At 37.5% G+C, this 14631-nt stretch overlaps 1 long non-coding RNA gene across 1 annotated transcript; it reads left to right on the top strand.

Annotated features, from left to right (window-relative positions):
* The first annotated feature begins 12330 nt into the window (after window positions 1-12330).
* On the top strand, window positions 12331-14470 carry LOC128126249 (uncharacterized). The gene is made up of 2 exons (XR_008224027.1): window positions 12331-12450; window positions 14213-14470. It is a non-coding gene; the product is annotated as an uncharacterized LOC128126249 (long non-coding RNA).
* The last annotated feature ends 161 nt before the right edge of the window (window positions 14471-14631 follow it).

The raw sequence follows: 14631 nt of genomic DNA, 5'->3' as shown, positions 1-14631 counted from the left end.
CAGATCGAGATGTACGTTTCACTTCCAGATTCTGGAAGAAGTTCCATGAGGATTTGGGCACGAGGCTGCATTTCAGTACCGCTTACCATCCACAGACGGACGGGCAGAGTGAGCGGACGATCCAGACCCTCGAGGACATGCTCCGAGCATGTGTGTTGGACTTCGGAGGAAGTTAGGACACGCACTTGCCGTTGGCTGAGTTTTCCTATAACAACAGCCACCATTCGACTATCGGTATGCCTCCCTTTGAGTTTTTGTATGGGAGGAGGTGTCGGACTCCCATCTGCTGGGGAGAGGTCGGGCAGCGAGTGTTGGGTAGCACTGAGTTAGTGCTTCAGATGATAGACCAGATACATCAGGTCAGGAAGAGGTTGTTGACAGCTCAGAGTCGCCAGAAGAGTTACGCGGATAGACGACGATCCGAACTCGATTTTCAGGTCGGAGATTTTGTACTGCTGAAGGTGTCTCCCTGGAAAGGAGTAATCTGATTCAGGAAGAGGGTCAAGTTGGGGCCCCGATACATTGGTCCATTCAGAGTGTCCGCGAGGGTGGGCCAGGTAGCATATCGTTTGGAGCTACATGCGGAATTGAGTCAGATTCATGATACCTTCCACGTGTCTCAGCTGGGGAAGTGTATAGCCGACGAGTCAGCAGTGGTACCGCTGGAGGATATTCAGGTGGATGCGAGCCTGAATTATGTTGAGAGACCGATCGCGACCTTGGAACGGAAGATCAAGGTTCTGAGGAACAAGGAGGTGCCTCTGGTTCAGGTCCAATGGCAACATCAGAGAGGGTCCGTGCTGACTTGGGAGTCGGAGTCAGAGATGCGGGAGCAACATCCAAAGTTGTTTGCGGCATGAGACTTCGAGGGCGAAATCTGGTTCTAGTGGGGGAGAATTGTAACATCCCGAGTTTAGGTGTGTCTCTTAAACCCTTTTCCTTTTCCCAAGTTGTCAAGTTAAGCCCCTTAAATGAAATGCTAGGCAAGCGAGTATGCTGGGCGTACTGAAGAGTACGCTGCGCGTACTCATGCGCTTAAATTGGACGTGGACTCGCCTAGGTACGCTGGGCGTAGCGAGCCCAGATGTAAACCCTAATTTGGGGCTTGTGCACTATAAAAGGAATGCTAAGGCCTTATCCTTAGCCACCGTTTCAGAGAGTGAAACCGTAATAGAGAGTCCTCCTTCGTTTCTAGCTAGTGTGTTGGTGTTCTAAGCTTCAAAGTGCCATTTCAAGGTGGTGAAAGAGAAGAGGAGGCCATTTTGGAAGCTAGGAGTTAGTGGACAAGAGTAGATCCGAGCTTTTCAGAGGTTGGAGCTTCTTTCTGAGGTAAAAAGCTCAAAACTTTCCTTGTCATTTGTGTTGTGTGCTTCTTGGACCAATTTCTAGGGTTTTTGGTCCCAAGGTGGAGACTTAATGAGCAAATGGTCTCCATTGGCCTAGATCTACCATATTTCAGGACTATAAGAGTTGTATGTTCCTAAAAATGCAATCTTGGACGTGAATTTTGAGCTATGCATGAGATCTAGACCTTTTGAGGAAGAAGGAAAGGTGTTAGAGTGTGTAGGGACCTTTACATCCATGCAAAGGCTTAAAGGTTCCGAATTTATGGGATAAGAGGCTTAGGGAAAGTCAGATCTGAAAGTTGAATTACCGTTTAAGACCAAAATCCAAGGAAAGGCTGAAACTGAGACTTACGCTGGACGTAACTCTCAGTACGCGCAGCGTAAGGGGTTGAGACCTCGATTGTGGTTCGTCAGCGTATGCCCCGCGTACAGAGAAGGTACGCGCCGCATACTGCCTCCTGTTGACTTCCGTTGACTTTTAGGGTTTTGGTCAACCTTTGGACTTTTCGGTCAAGGAGGGGTAAAATGGTCTTTTACCCTTCTGTGGAATTGTAGGAGTGGATTTAATCTAGCCTTTGAGATCCATTATTTATTTGAGGGTGTTGTTTATGTGTTTAGGCGGGGGCTAGACCAGTGTGTTCGTGTACGAGATTATCTGAGATACCCGAGGTGAGTATTCTCACTATACATTACCTAGAGTGGTATTATGTGTAGACCGAAGGGTCTTGTATGCTATGTGTATGTTTGAGATTATGTGCATTTTGGTTGTATGTATGCGGTATGTTGTATAGACCGGACCGGAGGGTCCAACGATATAGACCGGACTGAAGGGTCCAACGATACAGACTGGATCGAAGGGTACGCCAAGCTATGACCAGACCAGAGGGTCCAACGAGCTACAGGACTGGAGGGTCCCGCTGAGACACATCAACGGGAGGGTCGTACTGTAGCCTCGAGTGGCGTATGTGTTGTATGTGGTATTTTGGGGAACTCACTAAACCTTTGTGCTTACAGTGTTTGTGTGATGTGTTTCAAGTACCAGTGAGGATCGCGGGAATGCGCCGGCTTGACCAGTACACACTATCAGAGTTTCATATATTTGATTTTGGGATGTGATTTTATGGATTTGTTATGTGATACATTGAGAATTGGGAACTTTATGAATGAAATTGCATTATTAAAAAGTGAAAAATTGTTTTGAAATTTACGTTGTTACATTACGTGTTTATGATGACTTATTTTGGGGGTTTTATTGATTTTGTATGGTTAGTCATGTAATGGTGTTTTGGAGGTATCGGTTAGCCGATTACCCTGATTATTTTTCACGAATCAATTAGTGTACCTAAAAAGTGGTTTGTAATGTTAATGAAAAATTTTTATATTATATTTTGGGCCCTATATTTTTGATGTTTGTCAAAACAATTTTAATGCATTTCAAATAAGATGTTGACTTGTTACAGCAATGGTGGATGCAATGTGTTAAAGGTTTTATGTTCATTTTAAAAGATAGTTCATGTTAAAATGCAAAAGTACAATGCTAATTTAGTTGAATTCTTAGGTGCACAATTGACAACAAAACAAGGGCAAATGAAACATGGTAAAGAACATAAAAACAAAGTACAGTCGTATTTAAAAGTACAAGGCTATTTTGAGACCTTGTAATTGTCAACATTCAAAGTACATGGTTTTATTTCTTGAAATTGTGTTTGAAGCACACACATACACATCTTAACATAACCATGACAACATGAAAACAAACACATCTAATTCAACTCCATTGGTGTGGTTGAAGTATCTCCTTCTCCATTTTTGGCTTGCACCTTTTTTGCCAACTTTTTCTTTAGTATCCTCTCTGATTTTTTTCCTTAATTTTATTGTAAGATTTTGTTCAATCTTCCCCTCTTTAACAACAGTTGCACCCTCATCGTGTCCCTTCCCTTAGTAACACCACTTCCACCTTCATCCTTTGTCTTCCCCCTTTTAACACCATTTCCTTCATCATATTATATCTTCCTCTTCTTCACACCACTTCCACTTGCATTTTAACCCGTCTTTCTTTTTAACTTTAATTTTGGGTGTCTTTCAACTGCATCACATGTTGACTTGTTGTGCCCTTTCTTCTTACAAACACCACATTCAATCCTTTTTCCTACCTTTGACACTCTGTGTGATTCACCGACCTCTGTAATGTCCCTCTTCCTATTAATAGTGGGTCTCTCTTACATTTTCCTTTTAAGTGGTGGCAATGGTGGTATGTAGTTTGTTGGGGGCCACATTGCACTCCCATTCATGCTTCCTATGGAGTAATTATATGTGTCCATGTATATAGTTGCACGATACAAAGGACCCACAAAGGCCTCCATATTCCTGTTTACATAACATATGGCTGCCACTGAATGAACACAACCATATCCATTTAACTGTCATTCCCTACATGTACATGTTTTTTTCTAAATCATCACCATATGACTCTCCTAAGTTTCTTGTCTCAATAGTATTCAAGCCACTAGGCAATACTTGCCAATACCTAAAACATACACACAGTTAGTATGAAAAACATCATTAATATATATAACAGTGTCACAAATTGAACAAACCTTTGGTGGATCTTCAATTCATTTATGGCAAGTATTATGTTTGGACACACATCAAATCATCCCCATCAAATACCTTTTAATCTCAAACTACACATCCTCTGCATCACATAAAGTCTTAAATCCTCCAGCATAGTGATGTTGGGCTTCTTCCTTGCATCTAAGAGCACATTGTTGATGCTCTCAGATAAGCCATTCTCAACAGCATCAATTTCCCTTCCTTCCTGAAAGAATACTCTGGACTATGACTTTGGATTACTTCCCATAAGATGCACATATGCAGCAAGGCACAACATTTGAACCTCTTTCATTGCAGCATTGAAAAGTGGCTCAGTCGATGCCTTACTTGCCTTCCAAAATAGCTTCTCATAATGAGCACCAGGATATTACTTCTTAAAGTTAGACAAAACGTGTCTGGCACATTGCCTATGTTATATGTCTAGGAATAACTCCTTTACAACCTCAATTAACCTTTGTATTAACATCATATGGATAGTTAGAACATGATCATAATTAGTAACGCAGAATTCACATAACCTTACATTATGTTGATCTGACATCAATGTCTTACCAAACCCGGATTCAAGATGTAGGTCTTCTTTCAGATTTTCTAGAAACCATTTATAGTTGTCCTTATTTTCCATAGCAACCACAACCCAAGCTATTAGGTATATATAATTGTTTCCATCCCTCACAACAACATATAACAGTTGACCACTACACATTCCTTTTAAAAAACAACCATCCATGTTTATAATCCCTCTACATCCACTTCTCCAACCTTGCTTCAATGCATATATATATATATATATATATATATATATATATATATATATATATATATATATATATATATATATATATCCTGCTAAAGTAGGTTTTCACATTTGGCATGGAGTTTACAGACACCTTAACTATTGATCCTGGATTAGACCTTCTAATCTCCTCACCATAGGACCACAACTTTGCATAATTTTCTATATGGTACCTTCAACAAGAGAAACTGCATGTTGTTTTGCTCTTCTACACTGTCCTATACTAACCTCAATGCCAAATTTATTTTTTACTTCTTCTTTTAGCATTCTCACATTCAATTTCTCATTTTCAAGAACTTCCCTTGTGAAATGACTACCAATCCATCTATAATTAAATATTGACCCTAACTTAAAATTCCTGGCACAATTATGCTCACTAATAAGGGACTTGCTTTGGAATGACTGCTCATCACGCATCCATGAAGCCCAGAGCCTAAATGTGCATTCACCATCACAACACTTAACCAATAATCTTTTACTGTCATTTTTTCATTATACAATTGAAACCAATTGGCGGCCTCCTGCAACTCCAACAAAGAATCACAACGCTGGGTAGAAACAAACTGCCTGATATCCGTCTTGAGCATGCTCAGATAACCGGTCATCTAAACCTGCTCTAAACCAAACTCAGGGCAAAACATAGCACTCTCAGTAAACATCTGGGTGATCTCCATCACCGACTCCGATCCCTGCTTCAGGTCTAAAAACTCATGAGCAAACCTCTCTCGCCCGACCCATGGAACATAGAGAGAGTATGAAACATCTCAATGAATTGATCCCAAGATATCACAGCCCTCTGCTCAGCAGAATACGATCCCGTAACAAGTGTCCACCAATTATTCGCTCCAGATCTCAGAAGGTTCAAAGTGCACCTGACATTCTGGTCAACAGGGCATGAACAAGTGAATAAACATCCCTCCGCATCAGATATCCACCTCATGGCTATGATCGGATCCTGGAATCCATCGGAAGTCGGGGACTTCGTATTATTGAAGTCCCAATACTGAAAGACCCGCCCTGTCCCAGCACCTGCAGCTGCTATGGCTGTGAAGGCTGCAACAGCAGCCTTCTCAGCAATGGCTACAGAGAGATCATCAAAGAATCCATCATCACGATCTTGATAGACCCAAAAGTCTTCGGAATCTGACTCCGGACAATAGAAACCACCTGCTTGTAAATAATCTCCCTGATGCATGTTGGATTTTCTATGCATCAAATACACTCTAAAACTAGGCAGCGAAAAAATCAAAACAACGATATACCTAAATGTACAAACATCCTGTGGATCTATGGCTTCATGCTAATTATATCAACCCTAGAAAACTAAAACATAAGTAAGAAAACATACCTCTTATGTGGCCCTTGATCTCCATGCCTGAGATCTTGAACCTCCCTGAAGTTGCTTGGATGAAAGGATCCAAACCAAAATCCCTCTAATGGTATCACACCCAATGACACCAAAGAGTGGAATAAAATAACTAGGAGAAGGGTCAATTTCAAAAACCCAAAGGGGTTAGAAATCATCCCTAAGAGGGGGAGGAAGAAGGGTTGGCGAATACTTCAAGCCAAGGTGAAAGGAGGAATGAAATCCCTAAGGCCCCATTTATAGCCTTGGATGCCTCCTAAGGTTTAGTACTCCTTCCTATGTGGGGTGGAAGGCTAACCACGAAATTTCACTCCTTTCCATGTAGGATGGACTGATTTTCATCCAACCCTAATTCCATAAGGTTCTGGAACATGCCTGATTAAACAACTATCGATTAATGAACATTCAACCCTTTAATTAATTAAACTGTTAATTAATTCCCAAAATATATTTCCAATTAGTTTCTAATTAATTATCAACCATAATAATTAATAGACTAATTTCTCCTTTATTTATTCTACTCAATTTGGGTCTTGAGGGCAACCCAAAAGGACCCTGTTATTATTAAAAATATTACCAATAGTTAATGACCTTGGACACTATTCCAACAACGCAGTCCTCTGATAATACTGGCTCACCCTGTCTGCCATCTCTAGATCCCGACCCCAATCCGATCTGAACCCGCCTCGTAGTCACCATATAGAAAATACACCAGGAAGATATCAGATAATCCACATATCATAACGGGGAACCAACTCCTAACAAATCCCTAGGGTTTGTGACTTCCTTTTTACGCGTATAAGTCGTGTGCTTTCAGTAGTACGGGCCCATACTACCTTCCGCACCTACCTGTGTTTGTCTCAAGGATCATCACAACGCCCTAACAATACTCATAAACATAACGAACACTCAATCCTCACTCCCTCGAGGAAAGGATAAACATCTCACAACTGGTCGGCTGACCCCACATGACTCATCCATGAAACTTTTACCAACCCTACAACACTCGTGTATGCTAGCCATACATAACACTGGACCTTATAAAAATTCGAATATTTGATCCTACCCTAAGCCCTTCATTCAACAAGAATAGGAAATAAGTCCAAACTAAACATTCTCAAACTATAAGATCTTAGTTATATATAACCATGATGCATACACTAAGCAACTACAGTGATGATGTCAATTTCATAAGAGAATACCATAGGCTATCAGGCATCATACAATCATGCAATTCCTGAAGATCCCTAACATATTACTAGCATGTTGTTCCAACATATAACAATATCAAATAACAGTCTGGCATTTTCGTGTCTACTTACTGGTTCCGGCTGATCGTACACGTCTTATCCTCCTTGAGTATTTGGAAAACCATTTTGAAAATCTTTTCCTTAGTTTGAGACTGGATTGACACGAGTGTTCCTCCAATTCACTCAAACCAAGGCTCTGATAGCAACTTGTAACACTCATAAAGTTCATGAAAATTTTAAACTTTTAAAATAAACCCCAAATCATCATTGCTTACAAATTGTTTTCAAAATAAGTTTCACATTAGAGAAATTCCCAAAATCGTAAAACAAAACATGAGGAGGAACAAGATCATTCCTTCGCCTTCCCGCGATCCTCTTAAGTACCTCAAACATAATCCAAAACTGTAAGCCCAGAGCTTAGTAAGTTCCCCCAAAATACCATAACAATCCACAATCATAAATATCATAGCAACAAAATGCATACAAAACCTTCAACATGTCTGGACCAGCACACCGGGCTTTCAGCCTTTCTGGACCAATGTCCGGGCCTTCGGCCAAACTGGTTCGCCTCGCAGGCCTTCAGTCTATCCAGGCCACCCTGGGTTTGTTGGCCTTCAGGCTTCAGCACAAAGTAGGACCGCCTAAACCCAACCACACACACATGTCGACATATACATAACTTATAACATATAATCAATCAACAGTCAAACGTAGATCATTCAGATCAATAAGCATAACAACATCTTTTCTACCAGAATTTAGATCTAACAGATCACTACAGTACTCAATTATACGATAATCAAGATAATAATCCATAGGGCCAACCTTGGTGCCTTCGACCCGAAAGTATAGTGATGAAGACTCACCTCACAATCTCGAACTGAACTGAAACATCCGACTGCCGACTCACCGAAAATCCTAATCTATCACAATAACAAATTCCCAATCAACAATTGGAATTCCAATCTTGACTAAGGACCCCAAACATAGGGTAATTGTCCATTTCCTTTTCTCTAATTGGGCCAAGGCCCAAGTCCAAAATTTTACATCCAAAAGGCCCAACTATTTCAAGGCCCATTATTAGCCCAACTATTTCAAGGCCCATTATTGGCCCAACTTTCCAAATTGGGCACAAGCTTCTCATTGGGCCTCACCCAAAGATCCGGTCCTCTAATTAGCCCAAACACATTTTTCCAGATGGTCCATTAGGTCCCAAGCATCATATCCCTCAAAACAGCCTAATACCCAAAGCCCAAAGAAGCTAAACCCATCAGGCTGAGTACGTGGGGCGTACTCAGCTGTACGCCTTGACCAGAAAATGGGACGCTGACCACCTACGCCCAACATACACCTTGGTATGGCCAACGTACACTGTAGCCATGCAAAACTCCATTAAGTTCTTAATACCTCTTGTCCAGACGTCCCAATTCAGATCTATACTAAAAAAAGTGTCCCAAACCATAAACTTTCCAACTTTATGGTTATGCTTATGCATGCCTAATAAGTCCTTAAACTCAAAACCCTTTCTTGTCTTAACCATTTAAGACCTTTATCATATGAATGCAACCACTAGATGGTCCAAGATAGCATTTTTATGACCTAAAATACCCTAAATCTTCAGAAAGGACGAATCCTTTGGTCTTAGAGTAGCTCAACTCATCAAGACCAAGAAAAGGGACTTAAACACACATAAAACCTTTCATGCAAGATCTAAGGGAAAATACAAGTAAAGGTAAAAGCTTTTTACCTTATGGAGCTTCCCAACGAGATGAAGGTCTTAGATCCAAGGCTTGAATCCACACCAAGGCTCTTTAAGGAATCTCTTCTTCTTCTTCTTCTTCTTCTTCTTCTTCTTCTTTTTCTTCTTCTTCTTCTTCTTCTTCTTCTTCTTCTTCTTCCCAACACAAAGAATCCTCAAACACACTCAAACTCACACACAAGGCCAGGGTCTTGGAAAACGTCTCAAAGATATGGAGGCTAAAAATGTTGGGAGAAATGAGCTATAAGGACACTTATATACCACCTAAACTCTAAATATTAGAGTTTTCATCCAGACATGAGTACGCCCTGCGTACTAGGGCACACCCTAATACGCTCAGCGTACCCTTATATACGCTTAGCGTACTCATCCTGACCAAAATTACCAAAATTGCCATTAGGGTATCCCATGGCTACAACCTTCTATTCCCAAGAACTAGAAATGATAAAAATAATAATGAAGGAGGGATTTGGAAATACCTGAAAACACGGGATGTTACATTTTCCCTTTAGGATTAGTATTGTTACATGAGACACACATAAGCAATTAAAGTGTGACCCTAAACTACTAACAGTCATATGTTTTTTTCTAGTTTACCGTTGCCATTGTAAATTTTTAGACAAAAAAAACGTAATCTATCTCTATATATTACTTATAATCACTACTTTACTTTCTTTTACTATGTGACAAATAAGCATCACCCATTCGTCACACAAAATATGTTATGTGGCCATATGTATAAGCTTTTAGCCACGTCACGTTCATGTGGCTAATTGAATTCTATTATTCAAACACAAAAAAATTGTTTCATGTGAACATATACTTACTTATCGGCTCACATAAAAACAATCACAAACACCTTCCAAATATCAAATAAATACCTTGGCGATTGGCCACATTTGGTCACATGTTTCGAGTGTGGCTGGTAATTGTCATGTTTTAAATCTAAAACAGTAGCTAATACTTTCGAAAAAAATATACAATCGTCACACGTATCTCAAAATAATATGGCTAACGCTAGGCGATATTTTTACTACTGAGCTTTAGTACTTGAATAATCAAAGTGTGGCAGGGAGGTTTCGGGAAAAGTGTGGTCGTATGTCATTTTTGTACTAGTGTTTATAAATAATTTTAAGAAAAAAAAATCAAAAAAAGAATAAAAAAGATATGTCTCACAAGTGATGCAACGTGCAAATGTAAACTAATGATGGATGACATGTACAACTTTTAACCAAACGAGAGACAATCTGAGTTAATTGTTGAAAATACGTCACCTACACGATGGACGATTCGTGTAATTTACTCTATAATTTAATAACAATCAAAAAGGAAAAAATTGAGAATAAAGTGTTGTGCAATTGTCTCGCGCGGTGGTGGTCACCACCACTGCATATTGATTGGTGTTGTGTGTTGTGTTCAACATAGTCCAACGGTGACACCTCAACCTACTGTGGTGTATGGTGTCATTGCACCGTTTGGTCTCAGAAGTTGAGAACCTTGCTATATATTGAATTCTTTTTTTAATTTCATAAGAAAAGTTTGATGAAATCATTAAATTAGACTCCATTAATCACCTCAAAGGTTCCATGAAGGTTTCAATATTAATTGTCTACCATTAGCATGATTGAAACTAGCCCGGAGAATGCCCACTATATAAACATAAGCCGATAGAGACAACTTCAACAACAAACAAATACCAATAGACCAAAGAAAAATATTCTTGCATGTCACTTATCATTTCGTAATAAACGTAAGGATTCCAATATTTTAATTGGTACATCATATTAGAACATTTGTCAATAGAAGCACGCGATTTCATCTACGGTCCATTCCTTTAACAGTTCAGAGAATGGAATGGATATTGTCTCAACGCGAATTTGAGCACAAAAATTTGGATCTTTATTGGCTAAAAAATACATCAAATCTAAAGTCTCGTCACTGAAAATGGGCGCGGACTTTGGTTTGCCACATAGTTCAAAGTGTAGGGTGATCTTCATCTTGAACGTTCTATTATCAACCCCAAAGTGTTCATAGATCAACTTAACAAAATCTCCATACCCTATTTTACGCGAAACTGGAATCATAAAATTTGATGTTGATATGTCACTACAAGAAAAATGCTAAATAGCTACAGAAAGTTACTATGGAATCAAAATCCGTTGCTATTTTACTACCGAATATGCTACGGAACGACTTGTCGTAGCTATTTTGCTACATAAATGGTTACGGAATTGCATTACGTAGCTAAATCTTAAATAGCTACGTAAAGTTGTTACAAAATCTAAATTCATAGTTACTTTAATACGGAATATGTTACAAAATGGTTGGTTGTAACTAATTTGCTACGGAAATGGCTACATAATTGCATTCCGTAGCTAAATCTTGAATAGTTGCTATGGAATTAAAATCCGTAGCTAGTTTACTACAAATAATGCTACAAGTTTTTTGGTTGTAGCTAGTTCTCTATGAAACTTGTTACAAAATCCATGTATGTAGCTAGTTGGCTACATAAATGGCTACAAAATAAAAATCCGTAGCAAGTTAGCTATGAAATTAGGATCCGTAGCTATTTTGCTAGGAAATTTGCTACAAAACAAAATTTTGTAGCTAATCTATTATGGAATCTGTTACAAAAAAGGTGAATTTGCAAAATAGCTACGAAATCAAAATCCATAGGTATTTGGCTACGGAAAATTCGTAGTGAAATAGTTACGGAATATGTTTCCATAGAAAAATATAGAAGATTTTTGAAAAGATATATTAAAAATGCACAATTATTTTTGAAACTCAACAACAAAAATAAAATATTATTTTTAATTGTTTTGAAATTTTAATTATAATATAATTTTTACATTATAAATATTTTAGCTTCAATTTTTAGATTTTGATGACATACATTTGCTAATTTTCTTATAATAATCTTATTCCGACTTCGAAAATTATTACCTCTAAATCAAAATTTATTTACCCTCTATTGTACTAGCTGTTCTAAAAAAAAGAATTAAAATGTTTTATTTTGACTTTTTAGTTAAAAAAAATGGTCAAGTAATTGCCGCATAAAGTTTTTTTCAATAATGTTTGAGTTTTTTCCATAATGTTTCATCAGGGGCAAATTAGTAAATTCAATAACCCCAATTTACTTCCTAACAAATTAGGGGTATTTTTGTTGAGTTCAAATCCATCGTCGGACAATGGTCAAGATCAGATCTCTTCCTCTCTCTCTCAACCTGCTGCCGCTGTCGCCCGTTGCTTAGCCACGTCGTCGTTGCTCACAACATTCCGATTTCAAGTACTGCCCTAAGCCCTAAACGATTTCATTGGTATTACTTGTATCACTATTATGTTCTTTCATGCTAATTAGGAAGAAAATTCCACAGCTAAAGCACTATTTTGTTAAGAAACGAAGTCTCCATGATTGACTTCTCTGTTAATTTATACACGCAATAAACAAAAAAGGAATATTTTTATGTTAATTTATAGAAAGCAGGATCATTTTGTCAATGTGATAAAACCATGCCCCCAAGGCTAGTTCGGCTCCCACATTAATCATTTTGAAGTCCATACTTATCAAAATACAAATTTGACAAGTGTTTATTATGCTGTTAGTAGATATAACATAACATTCAGTTTTAATTTTCTTTAATAAAAAAATGTGGATTAAAGTACTGAAAGAATGATATGTACAACAAAAATCCTCAATAGACACAAATTTGGTAAAAGATATAGGTTAAAATCACCAAATTTGTGGGCTTACTTTAAAATTCTCCATGAAAAGTAAAATCCTGGATGGCATACTCTGGGCCAAATTTGGTAATAGACACAAATTTATAGCCAACTTTATTATTCTTACTTTTCAAAACATAAAAGTCTCTACCGCAATAAAAGGCCTTATGACTGAAGCCAACATCATGGGATGAATTTAGGAGCAAACAATTAAATTCATCGTCTTTGAAACGACAATTAATTATTATTATTATTATTTTTTCGTATTGTAGATTCTTGCAACTACTTTACCCTTGTGAAACATATAGTTATTTTAAGAAGATTCAATGGTGTTGTTATTATTGATATCTTTCTTGCTTTTACGTGGTTTTTGCTTGGATATGACTAATGGCATATATTTGTAATCTTTATGTTTTTAAATATTTGTTTATAGTACAAATGATGATCAAATGAAGTTGTCTGTAATAGGTAATCTCTTAAGGGCAGCAACAAGTAACTTGTATAGATATTCTATATTTAGAGCAAAGGGCATAACTGACAATTTTTCAAAGTATGATGTATTATAGGAAAAGAACTTAAAATTAGGATGTTTAATAGAAAAAAAATTGAAAGTAGGGTGCTATATTACACACTTTTTGGAGAGTAGGTTGTTCTATCTTGACGAGGATATGGAGTTAAATACTTGCATGTTATTTTCTTAGATTAATATTTTCATTTCTAGAAGTAAGGTTAGTATGTTTGTTTCCTAATCTTTTATTATTCCCTGATTACACCTAGTTTTTGATACTTGTGTGCAGATATAATAAAATGAACAATAGAAATAGAAATTGGATGTATGAACGACTTGATGATCGTGGTCATGTCTCTCATGTTTTCATTAATGGTGTGAAAACATTCATCGAGTTTGCTTCTACTAAGCAAAGTTATATGGATGGAGATAAAATTAAATGCCCATGCACAAAATGCAATAACAAAGCATATAAAGCAGTTGATGAGGCAAAATATCACTTATACAAGTTTGGTTTTGTTCCAAATTATGGGTTACATATAATTATCGGAGGGAGAATATCTGTAAAGTCACTATTATGTAGGGACCATTTATGTAACTTTTATAATCACATGGGTCATTTCTGTAAATTCTCTAAAAGGCATGGACCAAAGTTATATTGTATTGGTAAAATGACCAAATGAATAATGATCATTTTCACCGGTGTTGTTGCTTGATTAATATTGTCCAACTATAAAAAGGTGGTACAAAAGACGTAAATGCCCTTTTGATTCAACACAACATGAAAGTAGTGTTTGTAGTAACTAAACTGTAAATGTTTGCTATCATTAACTAAAAGTATATATTTATAGGTTTTGAAATGTGTCAAAGGAATGCAATCCGTCAAAGGAATGGAATCGGTCAAAGGAATTGAAATTTGAAGAAATTGAAACGTGTCACGTGTTTGGTTAGAAGAGTTTGTAAGGAGAATGGAATTGAATTCAACTCCGTTCGTTTACATGTAAATATCTACTTTTAGTTAACTAAACTATAAATGTTTGCTAAATGATGGTTTTAAAGAATGGATGAAAAATGACAGTGTTATTAGTATTCTAACTGTTAGTTTGCTATATGATGGTATTTATTCAAATTTTGTGACATATATGATCTATAATATATATGATCTATAAAAAGAACTCATCGATTGAAAATGCCACATGCATTTACGATAATGTGACTAAGAAGATCAACATATTCTTAAAATATTCGTAAAGGAAAAATCAATTAGATG

The sequence above is a fragment of the Lactuca sativa genome, chromosome 5, assembly GCF_002870075.4.
Source record: "Lactuca sativa cultivar Salinas chromosome 5, Lsat_Salinas_v11, whole genome shotgun sequence".
Taxonomy (NCBI): domain Eukaryota; kingdom Viridiplantae; phylum Streptophyta; class Magnoliopsida; order Asterales; family Asteraceae; genus Lactuca; species Lactuca sativa.
Note: the sequence above shows the minus strand (reverse complement) of the source record. Positions and strands in the feature narration are given on the sequence as shown.